We start from the raw sequence: 6,999 nt of genomic DNA, 5'->3' as shown, positions 1-6,999 counted from the left end.
TCCACTATAGTCACTGCCTCTTGCTTATATTTTCCGTCCTTTGAACAGTTTTTCATGCAGTATTTATAGGAATCGTGCTCCCATGAAGGGTCGGGATTTATTTTGAGGGAGATGGAGGGTCAAGATTTGAAGGACATGATCGGATGTTCAGAACTAAAGAGAATCAAAATGAATGGTCGAGATCTCTTCGTAATATTTGTCCTTTTCTTCTTTCGATCTAACGGTCCCAAATCTTCTTGTCCGAACGACCGAGGGCTAAGAGCGAAAGGCGCCGTATTGTCATCTTCTCTCTTGATCCAAGGGTTTCGGGTTTGTTCTTACAAGTGAGATCAACGGTGGAGATTGGGGTGTACAGATCTGTCATGACATACTGGCACTCACAAGATTGTGGGCGATTCTTAGGCGCGGTGGAGATCTCGTCGCCACGCTTTAACTACCTCTACTCGATTCTCGACGGTTATTGGGATTTGTCTTATTCTTTTGCCTTCCGATCCTCCTCTTCGATCTCTTTCACATGCTCTTTCCGATCTTTCATGCTGGTCTCCTATCTTCCGATCTATTATTCCGATCTTTCCCTTCCTCAGTCCGGTCGTCAAAGCATTAATTGCCCTCGATTCCCGGCGTTAAGCCGTTTCTCGCTTCAATAAATGCTCATTTTCCCTATATATACCCAGAGACATTTCCTTCATCTGATTTTCCTCTCTTCCTTCTTACTTTTCCTGTTCTAGCTGCTCCGGCGGAAGTTCCGGCTACAACTGTGGCTTTGATCTTTTTCCGATGGACTTCTTTACTCATCGACTGAAAATTTACGATCTCGGTGATCGAATGACCTTAACTGACGATGGTGAGAGAACTGGATTTGACCGATCTGTATTGCAGATCTCGGTTGTACCGATCTCGAGTCGCTCAACTGAGTTCATTCGCTTCATCACATTGGGTGTTCCGACAATGGATGAAGCATCCGGTAATATCCTTGGGATCGATTATAAACCGATCCTTATATCACCTTTGATATAATCAGATCTCTAGTGTATTCCGATCCTTAGAGATCGCCCAAATGATGTAATCTGTCAATGTAATCAGATCTCTAGAGATCGCCCAAATGATGTAGTTAGACCTTTATTGTAATCCGATCCCTAGAGATCGCCCTAATGATGTAATCCGATCTTTTGGAAATAAAAATCTTGTTTCTCCAATTATTATCTTATTGATTATTTTCCGATCTCTGATATATTTGTCCGATCTGGTTCCTAACAAAACGACTCTTAACTGATCCTTTATTCAAAATATTCAACTTATTATGCCGATCTCCAATTAACCGATCTCGGAATGTTCGAGAGACGTGTCAGAACAGCTGGCGAATCCCGTTAACCGATGCACTGCCTGGAACCTCGTGAGCATTAAATGCTCGGACTAGTATAAATAGGGGTGAAGGGTTAGCCAGTTGTTCTTTCATTCCATTTTCAGTCTCTTGCTCACAACTCCGAAGTTCTCTCATTTTCTCAAGTTTCTTCCGACGCCATCGACTGGTAAGGGCTTTAATCTTCTTTTTAGTTTAAGTTCTTTGTTTCTTTTGAAAATGAGCGGCGCCGAAGGTCAGAGAGCGGCGAGCCCTCCTTCCATTCAGTTCTCGTGGTCGTCCGATGAAGAAGAGGTGGTCGGGCCAAGCACGCAACCTGAACCCCCTAGGGTCTCCGTTCCAGCTCGGGGGCGGATCGCACCATCAAGGCGTGCACCTTCTTCAGGGAGGGAGACTCTCCCTATAGACGAGCTACCGTCGGTTCTTCGAGAATCCGATCTGCAATCGTTTAGCCAGAGTGATTCGCCCGATTCGTATGAACTTATCCGATGTCACGGCTATCACCGAGCCGATTACTTTTTGAGGAGAATGACAGAGTTATGGTATACGAGGAACAGTTAAAGGCCGGTCTTCGGTTCCCTCTAGATGACTTCCACAAGGAGGTCCTAAAACTTCACCGAGTGTGCATTGCTCAAGTTCACCCTAACTCGTGGAGGATCTTAGTAGCCTTAGAGGCATGCCGAGCTAAGGGAATCAGACCTACGGCTAAGGTGTTCGAACTGCATAGGCTCACTCGTAGAAAGGATGACGAACACTGGTTCTTTCAGTGAAGCCTCATTGCGAGCTCTTTTGGATTCGCCTCGTCCCTTAAGAATTGGAAGAACCGCTTTCTTCATTACGAGGAGCAAAGATTCGAGCCGCTGAGGACTTCGTGGCACCAGGGGCCCTTGCTTCCAAAGCGCATTACCCTAAACCAGGAGGATAGCTTAATAGTGATGGATCTGAAGAGTCAGGCTGCCACTCAAAAGTATTCTTGTTTGGATGCGGTGACTGTCGAGCTGTACCATTGGACTATTCAACTGCTCACCGGCCAAGACCGCGAACTTCCGCTCTCTGACCTCGGCATTGGTATTTTCTATATCTCAGATCTCAGGACCTTAGCGATCTCACTGACCTTTTCTTTGTGCAGGTATGGCGGGTGGTGAGGGTTCTAGGAAGCGGAAGAAGGACAAAGAGATCTCCCGGAAAATAAAGGAGATGAAGCGTTCGGAAATGCTTCGAACGCCTGGTCATGAACTTGGGGAAGTACAAGGGGACCTGCCTCAACCCTCGGGTCCGCCGACCGCAGAAGCTGTCCGATCTCCTCTCGGAAGAGCAGCCTCCACCTCTTCCAATTGTTCCAAGCCCAGAAAGGGGTCCTTCTCAATCTTCTGCGAGGGCCTCTTCTCGTGGCGCTCAGGTATTGATCGACTCAAGAATAATGAGAACCCCGGTTTTGCCAAAGTCTTGGGGTCTTCCATCTTCCTTCAGGAGGATTGGGACAGGCTATCCCCGAACAGCCTTGATGATATCTTGACTCAATCCATGAGCCTGAACGTGGAGTGCCTGGTGAATCAGACCATGGTTCGGGAAAAGGTTCAGCGTCTGGGTAAGGAGATCGGGAAGAAAAATCAGGAAGTGGCTTCCCTCCGATCCCAACTCTCATCCACTCAGGATTATATATCTCAAGTTGAGGGGCGGGCGAAGTTTTATGAAGACAAGCTGGCCGAACAGTCTCATGTCCTGGCTGAAAGGAATCGGGTTCTCGGAGAAGTCCAGGCGCTACAGGCCAACGAAGTCGCCAGTTGCTCAACTCATCGAGGAGCTTAAGGAGAAAGACGAGGAGCTTAAGGAGAAAGATGAAGAGATGGTGACGGGAATAGCCGGAGCCTATGTGAATGCTCACAAGGACCTCTTGATCGAACTCCAGAAGCGTTACCTAGAGGAGAACTTCTCTTGGATGGCCGACCTGGCTCCTGGGGGCGACGATGAGGACAGTGAGGAGGAAGCCGAGGGTGAGAGAGAGAGTGAGCAAAATGTAAATCAGGCTGGAGGTGATCCTCCAGCTGAATAACTTGTACAAAAAAAATGAAATGAAATGGAATGTCTCTTTTGTTCAATGAATGGATGTGATTGGAAAATCTCTGAATTGCCTAAGTATTTGATTGTATGAGCATAGCGAGACAAGAACTAAATGCAATTATTAATCTAAGTATAAGAGATCGGAGAGCACAATAAGCATGAGATCGGTGGGGAAGAAATGCTGAATGGGACTTGATTAAAATTGAAAATTTAACTCGAACACTTAAGATCGGAATCCTCATTAAACCGAACCAAAACTTTAGCTCTTAAACTTTCGAAAGGGAGATCGGCAATAAAACTGGTAAGAAAAGATCTAGTACCAGTTCATTTCGTTTATCAGGAATATACTTGACGGGTCCTGAGTTTCGACAATGGGTTTGAGAGATCGGTGAGCGATAGACTGGTAAAGTTTTGACTGATGCGAGAACTTAACAATTTGATTTAATTCTTTGTGAGGAGAGATCGGAATTGTGACTGCCTATCAAAGAGGGATCGGAAATGTGATTAGCTGTCCAAAGGAGACTTAGTACCGGGGATCGGTTTCAAAGTTTTATTGATTTTGGGGATCGGCCAAAATATGGTGTCGACAATTATTATTATTATTATTATTATTATTATTATTATTATTATTATTATTAGTTTTTCAATTTTTAGTTTCTTTAATATTAAATGTAGGGTATGCACAATTCATAAAAATAAAAATTTTAAAAATTAAACTATATTCATAAAATCATAGTTAAAAAAAAATATTATAAAAGTTGATATGAACTTATTTTACTATTTTAATATAATTTTGACTTTTTATCAACAATTAAACTGAAAATCATATCAAATTATGCCAAATAAGGCAGCCAAAATTCAATTGTAAATATGTATTTTTTAGTTTTTAGATATTTTATATAATTTTAATATAATTATATATTTATATGTAATTCAATATGTAATATGTATAGTATATTTATGATAATGATTACATATCTTAATATTATATTTTATTTTATTAATTTAACGCACGTGGTAAAAATTTTCTCAAATAATTAAGAGCCTATCCCTAATTTAAAAGTTTCACGGGAAGTCTTATTCATTTAACATGAAAAAAAAAATTAAAAATATAAAGTTAAATTTAAGTTTTCATAAATTATTTTAAAAGGGACGAAAGTAATATTAAATCTAATAAATCAATTTAATTTTTATAAAATTTTATTTTAAATTAAAAATTTTGACATACTTTACCTATAAAATTAAGAGTTGAAATTTTATAATTACCATTATTGAAATAATTTTACTTAAATACTCCCACTTAAATATGAAACCATATACTTAGAAAAAAAAGAAAAAAGAAAATTTTGACTTACTATTTCAAAGAAAATTTTTAATATATATACTTATAAAAATAGATAAATTTTAATTTTTTGTGCTTAGCTTTAAGTTCAAACCATTTTTTCAAATAAAAATTGCACAAAATTTTAATTGGTTTTGTTTGTAAATTGTGGGTTTTCCTTTAGGAAAAAGAATAATTCAAAAACTTTGGCCCATGCAGGTCTCGAACCTGCACCTGCAACCTTCGCGTTATTAGCACGACGCTCTAACCAGCTGAGCTAATAGGCCAATTGTTACCACATATATGTAGTTTCTATATTACAAACTACCTGTGTTTGAAACTAATCGCGCATAATGCAAACAGAAAAAATTACTGTTTATCTATATTTTAATAAAATTCATTGTTTATTTTTTTATTTTAAAAATATATTATTTAATTTTTATATTTTTATTTTATTTACTTTTTAATCTCTTCTATTATTTCAAGTGTTACTGTAAATTTTATTCAATTTTTGTATTTTTAAAAATATAATTATATACATTTTATTTTTCCAAGTATTTAACTATCTAGTCCAGGTAAATGTAATTTTCTCTTTTTTTTAATACATTGACCAACAAAATTTTTTATTTAAATTGAACAAAAGAATTAAAAAGTAAGTGAAAAAAAAATATAATGACTAATTAATATATTTTTGAAACAGAGAATTAAAAAACAATTTTCCCTTAAATGTATTTGATATTGCCATTTAAGACCAGCGACTGAGAATTTTTTTTTTTTTTTTTTTTAATTATTCATAGCCAATAGATGAGTCGTTTCACATTCCTCGGTTAGCCTGTTCATCATTTCCCTAGAGCTCTGCCAATATTTTGAACCTAAGAAAAGAAAGGTATTAGCATTAAAGAAGGAAAATGATAATGCTTATGAACAAATTTGAAACTATCACCTTGTAACTGGTTATATAATAACAGTCACCATGGAGAATATCAAACTAAGTTTCTGGTTTGGGCAATGAGACAGCAATAACGCTCTGATATTGACTCTAAAAGGACCAAAACCTCCAGCAGCTTTGTGCAAGTTTATGGAGGGAAAGTAGAAAAAACTGCCAATCTGATCCTTTGTTTGGAACACCTAACTCCAATTTGTTGCAGGTTGAATTGGGCAATTAGCCCTGAAACTCCATCCTGCCATGAGTTTAGAGTTTCTTGTATTCCATTCCTACACCAATATCATCACATTATCTCAGTTAAAAGGCTCATTTGTACCCATAAACTTACCTTCCCCACCTTGCAGTAGCAGAATTAGAACTTGAAGAGTTAAATGAAATCTCAGACTTTCACTGCTGGACTAAAGAGACAAGAAAATAATGGGAAATTCTTCTTTACACTTGGTTCATAGTGTACATTAGACACAACATGGAACCAAGGTGTACAATAAGTGCTAACCCATTTGCATATTGGGTCCACGATGAACTAGGTAAATTATAGAGGATTTTTCATGCCTAGATCCAAAACACAAGATGTAGGATGAAACTCACATATTAAATATATATTTATAGATCGAGCTATAATTTCCCAAGTTATAGAATGTTAAAATAAGACGAAGATGTAAAGAGAAATATTGGCTTATCCAAGTTGTTGAAAACATTCACATGGACTAAATCATTGGTGGTTGCATTGATAAGTTATCCAGGAACATTCCATTGATGGTGATAACCTGTTCAAAGAAATATAAACCATTTTTCTTTGCTATAAAACAACCAATACTAATGCAAAGAAAGAGAATACAAGTAGAAGTATCAGAATTCATGCAGGTTGATCAACCAAAATAGGTTTGATGGTACTGTCAAGTAGGGGCTGCCATGGCTCAGGAATTGCTAGTTACGGTTCCTAAAATGCCAATTTATGTTCGAAGAAATATTGAACCTGAATTGAATCGCTAAGAGACGGATCGTGAACCGTCGGTTCCAGTTGAGCCTCGGTTTGAAACAGTTTAATAGATGGTTTAGAGATGGGTAGTTTAAGGCGGTACGGGGAGCAGTTTAAGGCTGTTTGATCAAAAAAAAGGAGAAAAAAATTAATAAAATAAATCTTTCAAATAAAAATTAATAAGAATGTGTAGACTTAATTAAAAAAAATATAGAAATGAAAAGAGTTCAAATTAATTTTAGTTAAAAAAAAAGAGCTTGAACTTAATTTTATAAAAATTAAGTTGCCTGCATATCCTTTTACGGTTTAGAGGAATCAAAACCTAAGTAGTT

At 37.7% G+C, this 6,999-nt stretch overlaps 1 non-coding gene across 1 annotated transcript; it reads right to left on the bottom strand.

The window, feature by feature from the left end:
* Positions 1-4,949: 4,949 nt before the first annotated feature.
* Positions 4,950-5,029, bottom strand: TRNAI-AAU (transfer RNA isoleucine (anticodon AAU)). Its single transcript has one exon. It is a non-coding gene; the product is annotated as a tRNA-Ile (tRNA).
* Positions 5,030-6,999: the final 1,970 nt, after the last annotated feature.

The sequence above is a fragment of the Hevea brasiliensis genome, chromosome 14 (assembly GCF_030052815.1).
Source record: "Hevea brasiliensis isolate MT/VB/25A 57/8 chromosome 14, ASM3005281v1, whole genome shotgun sequence".
Classification (NCBI taxonomy): Eukaryota; Viridiplantae; Streptophyta; class Magnoliopsida; order Malpighiales; family Euphorbiaceae; genus Hevea; species Hevea brasiliensis.
Note: the sequence above shows the minus strand (reverse complement) of the source record. Positions and strands in the feature narration are given on the sequence as shown.